The sequence below is a fragment of the Humulus lupulus genome, chromosome 1 (assembly GCF_963169125.1).
Source record: "Humulus lupulus chromosome 1, drHumLupu1.1, whole genome shotgun sequence".
Lineage (NCBI taxonomy): Eukaryota > Viridiplantae > Streptophyta > Magnoliopsida > Rosales > Cannabaceae > Humulus > Humulus lupulus.
In genome coordinates this window covers 52,371,075-52,389,310 of record NC_084793.1, presented here as the reverse complement: position 1 = coordinate 52,389,310, position 18,236 = coordinate 52,371,075, and positions in this window count along the sequence as shown.

Genomic DNA, 18,236 nt, shown 5'->3' with positions numbered 1-18,236 from the left:
ATGCATAAATGAATAAAAAATCTACAAAATCCTAAGATAGAAAAAAAAAATTAGAATGGAATATCCATAAATGCAATCAATAAAATAAAGCTCAAGTCAAGACTGTAGAAAATATCATCTAAAAAAACAACTATAGAAGATAAGAATGAAAGGTTGGGAACCACCAAACGTTGGACAAATGAAAAGTAATATAGATGTCTTTTGGAGTAACAACACATATACATAAAGTAATTGTGTTTCATGCATGTGATTCATGTGAACAAATATCCTAAGTTAGAACACAAATTCAAGTGAGCTAGTGAATGATTAACATTTTTTCTTAGAACAATAACTAAAGGTCACTTGAAACAACTGAGAAATGTAGCATGGAGCCTGCCAGATTAATAATGTAGTAATGAGAAGAAAGAAAATGTAAATACATATGTTAATGGTAATCATATTAATCTACTCACAACCATTAAAAATTCTAGGAAAATTTAAGTAAAACAACTTTTAGAGACAAGGAAAGTCAGAACACTAAACCAACTCTCATTCTCTTACTTTTTTATATGGTACTCACTTCTAATCTAATTTTAGTCTCTTAAAGATGCCATTGCAAAAGGATATTCATGCATATAAAAACCTGGGGTAGCAACAGAGGAGACGAAACTCAGTCAATGAATTAACTATAGTAGCTGTCATGACAAAAAAAAAAGCACATTACAACCAAACCAAATAAAGTAACACAGAACAAAACGCATCAAAGATAGCAAACAAAAAAATAGAAAAAGAAAAAAGGAAAATGTCTATCATAAAAAATCAGCTAAACTTCATTTGTTTTCCAAAGGAATACCATGTAAAGGTATATTTTTTTCTAACTCAATATGATGTGGTTTCAATTATCTTTGCATCAAGAAATAACAGTAGGAAAAAAGAAAGATGATTTATATGTAAAAATTGGTAGATTTTTGTAGAGTTAATTGATTCATTTCCACAAATTTGTGATGTAGCAATTTGAAAGGACAGTAATGTAGCTCTTGTATTGTCTTTAATTTGTCTTTTTTCCTCTTCTTTTGCTCTTAATATAACTGTCATGATGATTTAGCTAATGAAGAGAAAATTACCCTTTTATGATTTAAACAAAAGCCAAGTTTTTATTACTGATACATGTTTGTGGTGAGGTTTTTATTATGTTCAAAATTCAAAGAAAACATAAATATTCCATGTAGAGAAAAGGGTGAAAGAAAACAGCTTAAATAATAAAATAATTAAAAATCTTAAGCTTGTGGCTGCCCCAATATTACAAGATTATAGATTCTTGGTAATGATTTGATTCCAATAAATGAATCATGATCCTGGTCTGTTTTCATTGGCCCTAATGATACAAAGTATTAGGTTGCACTTATTATAGTAATATGTGTACATACTTGCTGATTTTTAATTGAGAGACTAACAAAATAATTGAAATGCTTGACATAATAGCAATAATTAAGTTAATTAGCTTTACTTGAGTTTCACACGCAAAGGAATTTGCATTAGAAGTCAAACTTTGAAAGTCTTTGCTTCAAGTTCTTCACAATATCAATGTCTTTTGTCATGACAACGAAAGTCAGAACACTAAACCAATTCAAGCAAATATCACATAAAACAACTTTTGTTTTGAAATTTTGGAAAGACAAAGGTAGGAAGAATCCTTTTATCTCAATGGAGGGAACAAAAGAAAGGAAATGGTCATACTATGCATTACCCCACAGAGCTGAGGGCATGGTTGTGACTTTTACTATTCTATGCCATTATGCATAAACTATTATTATGTTCTCATAAATCACATTTATGCATTCTTCATACAAAGCGTGCAACTTTCCTTTACTGCCATATTGATAACCTTATGTTGTTCAATTACAAATGAATATCCTTCTTGCTAATGTATGCTTCATATAATCACATATTCACACTTGAAAAAAGAAAATGGCAAGGGCTTGAATAACCACGAAGTAAGAAAGTACATAATTTGAACTGCTATGGAAAATGAAAGGTGGTAATGATCATTGGGAAAATGTTGCAAAAGGAATAAAGGTTGTCTCTATGATCTATAATCATGAGCTTAAAAAAAATGCCTTACAATCAAAAAAGAACAAAACTGTCTCTCTTATTGTATGAGCTTTGATCCCTTTGCTCTGAATTTTTGAAAAAAGCATTTGTTCCAAAACAGTGAAGAAAAAAATCAATCTTGGTGTTGTCAAGACAACTCTCAGCTGTAATGACACCTTGAACACCCAAAAATAATTCCTACACAATATCAAGATCCTGTAATGACACCTTAGCACCAATAATAAACATTTATGCACTCGAACTCAATACAAACAATGAAACAAACAACTGGTATGCAGAGGAAAGAATTAAGAACAACTCTTCAAACAAGTTCTTTAAAACTCAACAAGAACCAGCACTTCAATCTTTTATGTACACATAAAACTCTCGGTTGCAGAGTGTATTCTCTTAAGTAAAAGTAATTCCAACACAAAAAAATATATTGACTATATTTAAAGTATTTTCTCCATATTAAATTGAATCTAAAAAAAAATTACCTCATAAACAATTGGAGGTCTACCTAGTTTACCCCATGGTGGCCTGGTTCTTGCATTGGCGGGGTCGCCTGGTTCTTGCCGAGGCTGAGTGTGAAAGATAGCAGCTCGATGTTATGGAGAGAAAGACGAGAGCTGAGTTCTTGCAGAGGCTGAGTGAGAGAACGAATTGAGAGGGTTGAGTGTGAGAGAGAATAGATCGAGCGGGTGAGCGTGAGAAAAACGATTAAGAGGCTGATTTTGAGTGAGATCCAGAGATGCCAACTGGTAGAGACTAGAGAATTAAAAGATTAGGGATTTTTCTTGTTTTGTTAATTTCATTTGGGGCTAAGTGGCTGTGTATTTTAATTCATTTGTTTTATAATACACGATTAATTTGTGTCACTCATTACTTTAAAAAAAAAATATGTCACATATTAAACATGTAAACTTTTTTTTTTCTTTTTTATGGAATAATATTTTTTTTGCAAGTGGATTAATTTTTTTTTTATATATATTATTTTTAGTTAAAAAAAAATAAGAAACATATGCATGAGTAACATATCTTAATATTAGGCATATAATGATTTTATTTGATTTAAGTTTTAAGTATTATTAACATAATATAATTAATTAAAAGTATAATATTATATATAAAAATTTAACAACTAATTAAAGTATTAATAGATATGTCTAGACAATATTTTTTATAAATATTAAAATATATATGTGATCCAATAATATTAAATATATTAATACCCTTTTAAAAAAAAAGGCTTATTAGGATTTTTCCCCCCGGACTATTACGACTACCAAATCGTGCCTCCTGAATATTTTGGCCTGTTAAAAATTCCCTTTGAACTATTCATGTTATTGAAATACGGGACTTTCGTCCAATTTTGCTAACAGAATAGTGATATGGCGACACTGGAGTGCTGATGTGGATTGCTACGTGTATAATTTAAAAAATAGATAGGCTTTTACCCCCAAACTATTACAGTTACCAAATTATGCCCATTGAATTCTAAAATTTAAAATTTAAACAATATTTTTAATATTTAAAAGAAAATATTAAAAACATTAAACTAAAAAATCATTTTTTAAAATTAATTCATACAAAATAAAAACTTATGGCGACACCAAAGTTGAATGTCGCAAGGGACCCGCATGAGCCCAGTCTATCGACGATGTCGCTACCCTCATTCTGACGCATGCCCAACACCCAAGCCAATTTTTGTCACCATCAATTTTTTTTTTAATTTTAATGATTTTTTCATTTTTTTTAATATTCAAAAGATTGTTTAATTTTAAATTTTTAAAAATCAGGGGGCACAATTTAGTAATGGTAATAGTTCGGGGGCAAGAATCCTATTTATTATTTATATTATAAACGAAGCATTGACGGGGCAATACCACATCGGCCACCAAACTGCCACATCACCATTCCATTAGCGAAATTGGAAGGAAGTCCCACATTTCAGTAACATGAATAATTCAGGGGAAAAAATCTCAATAAGCCTTAAAAAATAATAATAATAAGATGACGCACATAAGACAACAGTCTAAGTAGAACTGTCTAATTGTGTTAAAAATAAACACCTGACGACATTCTTCTAAGAACTGTTGTCTAATGTAAGTTTTGTTGTGCATGGCATGACGGTTCTAGAGAGTTAGTCGTCATATGTTTATTTTTAACATAAGAAGATAGGTCTACTAAAACGTCGTCTCATGTGTGTCATCTAAGTACAGTTTTGTAGTAGTGTATACTACTACTACTACTACTACTACTACTACTACTACTACTACTACTGCTACTGCTACTGCTACTGCTACCACTACCACTACCACTACCACTACCACTACCACTACCACTGCTACTACTACTACTGCTGCTACTACTGCTGCAACTATTGTTGCTGCTACTACTACTGACCAATATCCACGAAAACTAAAACTCTACAGCTACTGCTACTACTACTACTACTACTACTACTGCTACTACTACTACTACTGCTATTGCTACTGCTACTACTACTGTTACTACTACTGCTACTGCTACTGCTTCTGCTACTGCTATTGCTACTACCAAACATCCCGGGATACCTCTCCCTTATATATTCCTCCAATTCCCATGTGGCCTCTCTTTCTGTGCTATTGCTCCATTGCTACTGCTACTACCGATACTGCTGCTACCACTGCTACTGCTACCACTACCACTGCCACTACCACTACTACTGCTACTACTGTTGTAACTATTGTTGCTGCTACTGCTACTGACCAATATCCACGAAAACTAAAACTCTACAGCTACTACTACTACTACTACTACTACTGCTACTGCTACTGCTACTGCTACTGCTACTGCTACTGCTACTGCTACTGCTACTGCTACTGCTACTGCTACTGCTACTGCTACTGCTACTGCTACTGCTACTGCTACTGCTACTGCTACTGCTACTGCTACTGCTATTGCTACTACCAAACATCCTGGGATACCTCTCCCTTATATATTCCTCCAATTCACATGTGGCCTCTCTTTCTGTGCTAATTCTCCACTACTACTACTGCTACTGCTACTACTGCTACTGCTACTACTGCTACTGCTACTGCTACTACTACTGCTACTACTACTCCTACTACTACTAGTACTACTACTACTACTACTACTACTACTACTACTACTACTACTACTACTACTACTACTACTACTACTACTACTACTACTACTACTACTACTACAACTACTACTGCTACTACTACTACTACTGCTGCTGCTACTGCTACTGCTACTGCTACTGCTACTGCTACTACTACTACTACTACTCCTACTACTACTACTACTACTACTACTACTACTACTACTACTACTACTACTACTACTACTACTACTAATACTACTACTACTACTACTACTACTACTACTACTACTACTACTACTACTACTACTACTACTACTACTACTACCAAACATCTCGGGATACCTCTCCCTTATGTATTCCTCCAATTCCCATGTGGCCTCTCTTTCTGTGCTATTGCTCCACAAGATTTTAACCATAGGGACACTTTTGGACCTTAACTCCTTACTTCCCCGTTCTAGAATGTGTACTGACCGTTCTTCATAACTGAAATCTTGTTTTAACTCCAGAGCCTTGTAATCGAGCACATGGGATGGATCTGATACATATTTTCTCAACATCGATACATGAAAAACGTTATGTGTTTCAGGTAATGATTGCGGTAAAGCTAACCAATATGTTACATGCCCTACTATGTCCAATATCTCAAAAGGACCTATAAACCTCGGGCTTAACTTTCCTTTCTTTCCGAAACGGATAATCCCCTTCATCGGAGAAACTTTAAGAAAGACTTGATCGCCTACTGAAAATTTAATAGTTCGTCTCTTAGCGTTGGCATAGCTCTTTTGGTGACTTTGAGAAGAAATCATTTGTTGTCTTATCTTTTCTACTACCTCAGTTGCTTCTCTTACAGGCTCGGGTCCTAAATATCGTCTTTCACCAACCTCATCCCAATGAAGTGGTGATCAGCATTTCCTTCCATATAACATCTCATAAGGTTCCATGCGTGATAACTGTTGTTGTAAGAGAATTCTATCAATGGAAGATACTTGCTCCATGATCCTGAGAAGTCTAACGCACATGCCCTCAGCATATCTTCTAATATTTGTATGGTACGTTCTGACTGACCATCGGTTTGAGGGTGAAATAATGTACTTAGTTTTAACTTAGTGCCCATTGCACGTTGTAGACCTTCCCAGAACTTTGATGTAAAAATCGATCCTCTATCGGAGATTATCGTCTTTGGAACTCCATGTAATCTCACTATCTCCGCCACATAAAGCTCTGCGTACTGCTCAGCGTTATAAACTATTCTTACCGATAAGAAGTGAGCAGATTTTGTGAGTCTATCTACTATCACCCAAACAGAGTCATGTTTCTTGGTGGTCCTTAGTAATCCTGTTACGAAGTCCATCGCTATATCCTCCCATTTTCATTCGGGAATCTCTAATGGTTTCAAAGTTCCAGCGGGTCTTTGATGTTCGGCCTTAACTTGTTGACATGTAAGGCATTTTGCTACAAATTCGGCTATGTCTTTCTTCATCCCCAGCCACCGGTACATTGTCTTGACATCGTTGTACATCTTGGTCGATCTCGGGTGAAGTGAATACGAAGTAGTGTGCACTTCCTTCATAATACTTTCTCTTAATCCTCCACTTTCTGGCACACATACTCGGTTCCTATATTGTAGCATTCCTTCTTTTGTCAAGGAGAAATCAGCATTTTCTGAGCCTTGTAATACTGCCTTCATCTTAAGAAGAAACTCGTCTTCTTGTTGTTTGTCCTTTATTTCCTCCATTAGTGTTGACTTGATCGTGAGGTCAGCTAGTTTCCAGTTATTAACTCAATTTCGGACCTCTTAATATCATCTTGTAAGTGTTGAGCTATCCCCTTAAGTGTTGACAAGCTCCCGTAACTCCATCTACTAAGTGTGTCTGCCACGACGTTAGCCTTTCCCAGATGATACAAGATCTCACAATCATAGTCCTTTACTAACTCCAGCCACCTTCGTTGCCTTATATTGAGCTCCTTATGCGTAAAGAAGTACTTTAGACTTCTGTGGTTCGTAAAGATTTCGCACTTCTCTCCATACAGATAGTGCCTCTAAATCTTTAGAGAGAAAACCACTGCTACTAATTCTAAGTCATGGGTCGGGTACCACTGCTCGTATTCCTTTAGCTATTTCGAGGCATAGGAAACCACTCTTTCGTCTTGCATCAAAACGCATCCAAGTCTCTGCTTTGACGTGTCGCAATACACTACAAACTTGCCCTTATCGTTTGGGACGCATAAAACTGGGGCTGATATAAGTTTGTCCTTTAACGTTTGGAAGCTTTCTTCGCACTTTTCCGTCCATACAAATTTATGTTGCTTCCACATCAAATTTGTTAAGGGTGTAGCTATTTTGGAAAACCCTTCAACAAATCGTCTGTAGTATCCTGCCAATCCCTAAAACTTCTCACCTCCGTGGCATTCTTGGGTTTGGGCCAGTCCTTTACTGCTTCAATCTTAGCTGGATCTACTTCCACGCCATTTTTAGACACAATGTTTCCTAGAAATGCCACATTCTCTAACCAAAATTCGCATTTCTTAAACTTAGCATATAATTGATGACTTTTGAGTCGTCTCAGCATCAGTCATAGGTGTTCTTCATGCTCGGCTTTCGTCTTTGAGTAGATCAATATGTCGTCTATAAACACCACAACGAACTTATCCAGGTAGTCCTTAAATACTCTATTCATAAGATCCATGAACGCTGCTGGTGTGTTCATTAGTCCACAAGACATTACTAGAAACTTGTAGTGTCCATATCTAGTCCGAAAAGCCGTCTTCGAAATATCTTCTTCTCGTACTCTTAGCTGATGATACCCCAACCACAAATCTATCTTCCAGAATACTGTAGATCCTTGTAGTTGATCAAAAAGTTTGTCTATTCAAGGCAAAGGGTATTTGTTCTTGATCGTTACTTTATTTAGTTCTTGATCGTCAATGCACATCCTCATACTCCCGACTTTCTTTTGGACAAATAGCACTAGTGCTCCCCAAGGCGAATAGCTCGGTCGGATTAAACCCTTATCTAATAGTTCCTGCAGTTAAATCTTTTACTCCTTTAAATCCGTAGGTGCCATTCTATAGGGAGCTTTCGAGATTGGTGCTGTCTCAGGTGCCAATTCTATTTCAAACTCGATTTCCTTACTCGGAGGTAATCCCGGTAGATCTTCTGGAAACACCTCGGGAAATTCGCATACAATATGTACATCTTTTTGTTCACTCTGCATCTCTCATGACTTGTCCACCACACTGGCTAGAAATGCTTGCCAACCATTATTGATTAACCGTTGAACTTTGAGAGTTGAGACTATCGGTATGCAAGTTCGAGAAACTTCTCCTTTGAAGGTGAACTGCTCTCCGCCTTCTATTTTAAAGTTGATTGCCTTACCCTTACAGTCTATCGTTGCCCCATATTTTTCTAACTACTCCATGCCTAAAATTACATCATAATCTTTAAGGTCTAACTCGATCAAATCTACTAGTAATTCTCTTCCTTCGATTCTAACTACAATCCTACGCACCCCTTTACTAGATAGCATTCTTTCCCTCGAGGGTAACCCCGTGACAAACTTATCTCTAAAAAGTTCGCATGGTCTACCTAAGCTATCAATCATTTTCATAGACACAAAAGAATGCGTAGCTCCTTAATCGAATAATACATTGCATAATTTACCAGAGATAGTGACCTGACTTGTTACCATTGTATTACTAGTTTCTACTTCACCTCTAGTAAGAGCAAAAACTCTGGCTGGCACAAGCTTGTCATCTTTCTTTTGGTCCTTCAACTTTGGGCAATCCTTTTTAATGTGTCCTTCTTCTCCACAATTGAAATTGTTAGGAGTGTGTACTAAAAGCATGTAAAAGACATTTATTATTTCAATGAATAAGTAAATACAATGGTCTATTATTGTTATATTTAGATTATTAAATTATTGTTTGAATAATTTTTTGTAAATATCATAAATATTTCATATTCATCATTGAGAATGTGATCTTGTATTAGTACGAGAGAATTAAGATCACATGAATGAATAAAAATAGCCAACAACAAATTGAAGTTAGGGAATTCTTTAATTGGGGTTGTAAGTACAGTTTACTGAGTATCATGTTGATACAAATAATCTAGATTTGGATTATTGATGTGGTAAGACATCTCGGTAAAGGTGCTTTATATAATATGATTATATATAACAATGCCGATATGAATAAAAATATTTATCCAAAAACCATTTAATAATAAAGATTTGTAATTCATATCATAACTGATGATCATTTATAGATCAACCTAAATCATGAGTGTTCATGAACTCCTGTTTATGTTTATTAAATCTTTTGATTCATTCGTTAAGGTCTCTTCATAGATTGAGGCTAATGACTTTTGTTTTGGAGATTTAATATCATGGATGGCTGGGAACATGTATCAATAATATGAAATCTAATCTTTCCTAACGGATCGTATATTGGTTACCTTAAGGGTTAATTCTGGAACTGAATGAATTTGAGCTCAAATCTATAATTAGATTATAGATTAATTATTCACTAGTGAATTAATGGTACTTAACGAATAAGAAGTAAATTAGAAAGGTAAAATGGTAATTATTCCATTCTAATTTATAAACTAATTAATTAGAGGGTTGAACTATTGTAAGATGGTTATATTAATGGACAACTTAAAATAAGATTTCTGTAAGAGTATATCTATAACATAAAGAGTTCAATTCTGAATTTATAGTGGAGAAATGTCCAAATTAATAAATTAACTATTATGATTAAGGAGTTTAATTATTTATTTTTAATTTATTAGAGCTTAATGTTATAGGTCCATGGTCCCCGAAATGGCTCAAATAAACACTAACAAAGATAAATACAAAAATGGGCAAAAAAGACTTATTTGATAAGTAAAATATTTTTCTATGTACTAAACATAATTATTGTATAATTATGTGTAATTAATTAATTGAGAATTAATTAATTATTTGATTTAACAAAAATATAATTGATTTTGAATTAATTTATTTTTGGAATTTTTGGTATTTAAATAATGATGAAAATTGGGAAAATCACATAACCCTCCCTGGCAAGAGTCGGGCATGTAACACAGTGCACAGTCACTGTGCTACACGCACAAGAAGGTTCTAGAAGAATCTTGATTCAACAATTTTAGTTATTTAAATATTAAATAAATAATGAGATATTTTAATATGATTAAAATATTATTATTTAAACAAAAATATGATATCTGATTAGTTATTTTTAAATTGTTTAAACTAACTAATATTATTTATTTTGAATATATTGGATATATTAAATATAGGAGATCAGTTTTTCAGAGTGATACTTTTCAGAGATAGAAAATATATCGTGAAATCTCCTTGAGAGAAATAGAACAGTGCTACAAGCATAGGTCACTGTTCTTCACAAACTTTAGTCCAAACTTTATCAGATCTCATGTGTTGAGAACATCTGATAAATATATTTTGCCTATTGTTTTGTATAATGAGCCCACGCTCGTTCTTTGTGTGTTGAGAACATTTTGGAAGATCCTGGTGTGAGATCTCAAGGATTTTTCTGTACAAGCAAGGAAGGACTTGAGGTAATTTTCTATTCATCTCTCTGATTCAATATATATATGTACGTAAAGAAGTAGATCTAGAAATCTTGTGGGGTTAAATTAACAATTTTGATTATTGTTCCGCTGCGTATAATCTCTGATTTGATCTATAAAAACCAACAGAAATAACATTTCGTCTTATATCGGCATTCTCCTGAATGCTTCCTCTTGCAGATAGGGCACTGGGGATATTCCACATAGGGTTTCTTATTCCCATTACTTTCTGATGCATTCTTATTCTTCTTGTTGGTCTTTTGATTTTGACCACCGTCATGGTTTCATTTGTGGTGGTTCTAGTCATTGTTATTCTTTTTGGCTTCCCTTCTAGTCGTGCCTTCTTTCCAGATCCTTTCTTCCGCCTGCTCAGCTTCCAAGGCTACCTCTAATGTTTCTGCATAAGTGGTTATCCCCCAGATCAACTTCACATCACGGGCTATCATAGGTTTTAGTCCCTTCACGAATCTTTGAATTCTTAGTGTCTCAGTGGGTACCATGCCCGCCATGAACTTAGCCAGCCTATCAAACTTCCTAGCATACTCTGTCACAGTTGAATTCCCTTGAGTAAGCATAATGAATTAATCCACCATTGTGGCTAGAATCGCAGGACTATAATACTTCTTGTTGGACACTTGGATAAACTCATCCCAAGTCATAACGTTCACATCTCTAGTCTATTTCACTATATCCCACCAGATGCGGGCGTCTTTCTTTAGCAAGCTTGAAGCGTAAGAGACTCGATCTTCATTTCCCAGCTGCATGTGTTCTAATATGGACTCCACTGATCAAAGCCATTCTTTCGCTTTTATTGGGTCAGATCCACCGTCAAAGTTTGAAGGTTGCTACTTTCTAAAGCGTTCATACACTGCCTCATAGCGAGGTTCTACCAACTGTAGTAATTGTGCTAGATGAATGACTTGCTGCACCACTTGTTGTTGTTGCCCTGAGTTTATTTGAAACTCTTCTTCCCTTCTTCTTAGCTTCGCCCTAAGACGAGCATTTTCTCTTTCCAAATTTATTTGAGTAGCAGCAGATGTCGATTCTTCCACTACATTGGGTGCCTCTGGCACTCCTGGGGCTGCTGGAATTTCTTCATATATGGGGGTAGTGGCTACTCCTCTTCCTCGCCCCCTTCCCCGGACTCATCCCCTTCCTCGGCCTCTTCCCTGGCCATTTAGTCTTTTAGATCTTCTTGGTTCCTGCTCCATGTGTCTATCTGTTTCCCCAAAAGAGAAAAGTTGAAAAACTAAGACAAACAAAACAAGTAGAGGTTACAACTTAGCCTATTGTACTACTGTCTATTAGGTTCATCTATCTATTAAGACTACCTTATTACAATTAAGTCCAACTTCGATAAATGGGCCTTAACAATTAAATCTTCCATGGAGGAGGGCTGGGTTCAGTATATCGTACCCACTACTAAGGCCCCCTAACTTCCACTTGGACCCAAAAGACAGGAATTTGAACCCTTGCTTTATTAATTGTTATTCATTTAAATTGGACCCAATCTAATAATGCAAAGAAAATGGGCCTTCACAAATGGACTAACCCATAAGAGAGGAATTTAAACTTTACACTTTCAATTGAATCCAAAAAAAATATCTTAACACTTACTAAACAATGAAATAATAATAAAAGCAAACAACAAGTTTCATAGAAAAAAAAATATTACAAACTAGTGAAAAATTTCTAAAACATCATAAAATAAAATTTAACGATGTGTTCTTATATACGTCTAATCCTCCACATCAGATCCATTATCATACTCAGGGTCTGGTATTCTTCTTATAGCTTTAACCTTTCTAACCACACTTGAGTCCATTGGGCTAATTTCTGAAAATAACACAAGAAAAACATTATAAACATATTTGGAAAACAATGTGTATACTCACTTGGTAACGAGTAGGTCCTTTGTAGATATCGTGTGCATTTCGTGGGAACATTCAGGACCAATATAGTCATGGGCTCTGATACCACCTGTAGCGCCCTAATTCTCATAGATTACCGATAACACAGCGTTTGGTCATAATTCATAAATATTGCTCTTTTATTGAATAAAAACTAAAAACTAAAAACTAAAATAAATACATGGATCCATGGTTTTACAAAAATAAAATAATTGTCTTTAACACAAAAATGAGCAACATTTAAGTAAAACTTTAAAATAATATGCTTTTATAAAAATAGGCCTGCTTGATCTTCCTCGACTATATAGTTCCCACGAGTACATCACGAAGCTCTTAGGTCCCCACTCGCCACCGACCTTTCTATCCTTAATTGCCTGAAATAACATCATAAGGAGTGAGCTTCAAAGCCCAGTAAGAAAATACACACAAAATTTAGTCACATAATCAAACATAACTTAAATTCACAAGAGTCATTCAAACACAAAACTCTAGGTCATATCATAGCTTAAGTCATAATTCTACATCATAATTTGAGTCATAAATCATAAATCATACTCTAAGTCATAATTCATAGGTCATAAGTCATAGATCATAAATCATAAGTCATAAGTCATATTCATAATCATAACTATGGGTCATAAGTCATAATCATAATCATAATCATAACTATGGGTAATAATAACAAGTCAAATATAATAAAAAAATAAGTGTTTATACAGGGGTGGCGATTAAGCCCCGGACATAAGTCTGTCATACACTGGACATCACTTAGGTCCGTCATAAAGTTTTGGCAACCGAGCCCACCGGACATAGTCAGTCATACATCATTGGACACCTTAGGTCCAGACACACTTACCCCTTTATTGTACCTGAAATGTTAGGTCATACAAACATAAACTATATCATAAAGTACATAAACTAAGTTATAATACTAAACTACCTAATTTTCCTTACCAAAAATCGGAATATTTGAGACAAGAGCGAGATTGGAAACTCCTAAAACCAAACATAAGAAAACCATAAGTTTCCTAAAGAAAAATAAGATGAAAAGAAGATCTAAACCATTGATAAAAGAACTTACCGAAAACCTTATGTTTCAAAGGAATTGAACACCTAACCAAAAGTCACTATCACAAGTTAGGATTTGAAGAAAAATGAAAGAATAATAGAAACTATAGTGAACTAAACCTGAAGATAATGAACACCTTGGATAGCTTAGAATCTCGATCTATACCTCGAACACTGAAAATCACACAAAAACTTACTTCCCAAGTGTTTATAAAAGCTTTAGATTTGAAAGATTTAACCCCAAAACCCTAGTGTTTCTCTCTATAACGAACTTAGTAGCTTGGAGGCTTTGAACTGTGCTTGAATGATGAATAGAATGGTTGAGTAAAGGGTCCTATTTATACAGTTCAAGGAGTGAATCTAACTCCCATTTTAATGAATAAATAAATTATTAAAAATGAATAAATTTGAATTATATGTTCAACAGATGCCCATAATGTAGAGTCCAAGAACTTTACTTAGCTGAGATAGATAATAGTATGATAGTAGTATTATAGTATGTTTAGTATTATCTTTGTTACTGTGGATTTTTGGTTCAGACCGGGAATTATTTGGACACTCATAGTAGTACTTATAGATTTTCTAAGTTTAACGTATAGTTAAGAATATTAAGTTTAAACTAAGGTTTGATTATATGTCTGATATTAAGGATTATAATTATTATACTATAAGGTTTAGATATCAACCAATAGGATTTTAAGCACATGTTATGAATGGGTGATTAAGGATTAAGTATTTTTGAGGATTAAATTAAATAAGGGTAAAGTTTGAATGTTATAGGGTCAGTCAACAGCTTTGAATACGTTGAAGGCTTAGTCAAGGATGTTTACTCCATTTAAACTTAGCTAAAAATGTGTAATTTCGTGTTTAAATATTCAGCGTGTGCCGATATATCGCAGCTATAGGGGGCGATATATCGCAGCACGTAGATACGGAAAACACGAGACGATGCACGGTCCCCTCGGGCATACTGGCCCAGGCGATATATCGCCTACAGGGAGCGATATATCGCCTCCACCAGCATGTTTTCAAACACTTTTGAATTCTTTTCCTTTCAGCCATTCAAACTCCTCCATAAGTCCAGCATCTTTTGAACGAGTCTTCAGCCTCTGCTGAACGATTATTCAAATGATTTTCTCCTAAAAAGCCATTATTTTTATTCAAGTAAAATCAAGATACTTTCATTCCCAAACTCTATAAATAGGACCTAGTACCCAGCCATTAATTACCTTTTGCTCTAAGTTCAGAAGCTGCTAGTGTTAAGTGAGTGTGAGAGTGTAAACACCTGGTTTGGGAAATCATAAGCTTAAACATCATAAGCTTATCAAACACTTTGGGAAGTGAGATTCAATAGTATTTCGGTTGTGGTGTAGATTTATCTTACAAGTCTTTGAGGTAACCAAAACTCTAGTTCATTTCTGTATTATGTTATTTTCTTCCTCATAGTCTTCTACTCAATCTCTAACCTTAATCTTCATTTTGGTTAGGGGACCTAAGTTCTTGAAGCACATAAGTTGTGGTAAGCATAATTCTCAATGGTTTAGTCTTCCTATTCATTTTCATTTCTTCTTCTTCTTAAGACTCACTCTTTCTCATATGGTTCTAGGAGTGTTCCAAAAGTCCCAACTCAGTCCATTATATCCCGGTAACTTTGGTAAGGAAAATAGGCTAGAATCTATATGTTTATGTTATCTTATGTGTTATGTTATGATATGTTATGATTGTGTATGTTTGTAGGCTTGGGCTTATGCCCTATTTGACTAACAAGACCCCAAAAAGATTGTGGGCATATGCCTATTTAGCTGGTAGGACCCCACTAATCTCATGGGCATAAGCTTGTTTAGTCTATGGGACCCCAAGTAATAATGGCCATTATAATAAGTGTATTATGTGTTATGATATGTCTTTACGTTCATTGTGAAATTTATGTGTATGACTATGTGTTAGATTTTCCTTGCTGGGCATTAGGCTCATTCCTTTCTATTTTATGTGCAGGAAAATAAGCTTTAGAGGCGGTAAGATTCGTGATGCTTAGAGGAAGTGTATCGATGGTGAATGGAGTCAAGGGGGCCGAGCATTATTCGATTCGAGGATGTAGTCTTGTTTGTGTTTTTATGGTTTTAAATGTATTTTCCGCATCTTCTATGTAACTCTTTTTACTTTAAGTTATTTTTGTTTTAAAGACAATGGGTACCCATATCCTACTTATTTTGTGAAAGTAACCTTTGTTTCTACAAGTTTATAATAAATTGTGGTATTTTCGCAAATGTATGTTTTAGTAAGAATTTGTATGTATAGTTCGATAATGGTCCAAGAGTCTAGATTAGTGGGTCATTACAGTTGGTATCAAAGCAACAGTTCTTTTGCATGAAGTTCTCCTCGATACACACGCTCAAAGCTCTGAATCGGACCGCCAAGTAAGTGTTTAAGTTACTAGTTATGTTACTTATGTGTATAGCTAACAACTTTAGTGTTTATGTTTTCAGTTAAGTATGAACGGAGCTTTAAGCAATGAGGATATCCGAGCCATTAAGGCCTTAAAAAGAATAAGGGAGCCAAGGAACACCGTAGGAGCACTAGAAAAGATCACTCGAAGATTGATCTTGTTCCACAAAGAGATAGGTCACCTTCAAGAGTCTAAGCAAATCATGATGAGAGCTGCAGAACAATATGTCCTAGTAATTAGGCTTTTAAAAGATTTTCCTTCAGCAATTTTAACTTTAGAAGAAATATGGGAGAATATAAATAATGATGATGACTTACAAGCAGCCCTAAGATATTATTCTCTCATACTTAAGTTCACCTATGACTTAGAGTTTCAATTCACTAATGAGCAACAACATAGGATCTTCTTGAATCTTCCCCGAGGAAATTTTGAGGCTCAAGACAATGATGATTATAAGGAGATAGATGATAATATGCTAGATGAAGGATCGTATGTAGAAGATCCCGATTTTTAGAATAATAGTTTTCATTATTTATTTTATTTCTTTCTTTATTTATGATTGTAATAAGTGAAAATTATTTTTCCAAATTAATTTCATGTTATTTTATCATCATGTATGAGTTTGATTTTATTTTCGCAATCATAATAAGTAATAAATAAAATGAATAATGACTAAGTTCAGTGAGGGTGGATACAAATCAATGAACCAAGTTTCCTTATTGAGAGTTAGGGGGCCTTAGTAGTGGGAACGATTTACTGATCCCAGCCCTCCCTCAATATGGTTAACTTTGGAACAAGGATAAGTTTCGAGCCTGAGAATTAAGTCATATAGGAAGATTAGAAACACACTTAGAAAATAAAGATGACTTGTTTTTCTAAGTATAGAAACCCACTCTAATAATAAATAAAGACCTATATAATTTTTCATAAGAAGTCATAATAAATAGGTCCGAGATATGTTTGTTTTAGAATAAGTTTTTGCCTTAGAGCCTATTAGGGTAAGTTCTAACAAGTTCTTGACTGTTAGAACTTTTGGTGAAGATGTCGCTCCAAAGATCTGCACGCACCAACGAAAACGCCTCCAACGACCAATGATGCCCTCCAGTTCACAGAAGAGGAGTGCGTGCTACTACTAGCCGCAACGCGCCGACACCGTCAGCTGACAACACCGCGGAAATCGCTAGATGGCGACAACAAGTCGAGGAACTCTTGCAGCAACAACGTCAACAGGCGCAGACTCAGCCTCAGCCTCCGCCGCAACCGCAGCCGCAGCTACAACAAATGGCCCTAGCACCCCAACAAGTTGGTTCATATGGGGGATGGCCAGTGACGAACTATGCGCCACATCCATTACCGAATATGGAGTCAGTATATGAAAGGTTCTGCAAACAACACACTCCAAACTTCAAAGGGACTATAAACCCCTTTGAGGCAGAAGAGTGGCTAAGGAATGTGGAGCCAATTCTTACGCACATGAACCTCAGTAATGCGGACCACATATCCTGCGTCTCGTCATTACTAAGGAAGGAGGCCAGAATATGGTGGGACTTAGTCCAGTAGACTAACGATGTCACCACCATGATATAGATTTGTGGAGCCGTTCCACAAGAAGTATTACACCTCGGCAGTCATCGCTAATGGTAGAAGAATATGCTCGTCAGTTCAACAGATTAGTCAAGTTTGCACCAGAGTTGGTCCCAACCGACTTTACGAGGTTGACCAAGTTCGTTAGAGGATTTAGACCAAAGATGGAATTAGGAGTTAAGCTAGCAGACCTAGGAACTACAACCTATGCCAATGTTCTAGAAACGGCAATAGAAGTAGAAAGGATTCAGATGAATGTTAGTGAGGAGAAGAGGGATTAAACGATGGTTCCAGACCAAAGTCTTTGCCTTGACCCAAGGAGGAACCCATGCTAGTAACAAGGATTTACAGGTCAAATCCTATCCTCGATAGTATATGTTCTAGTATCGCTTGATTGGTAGCAGTATACTCGTATATCTCGTTAGGAATGATAGAAAAACTAGACAAACCTAG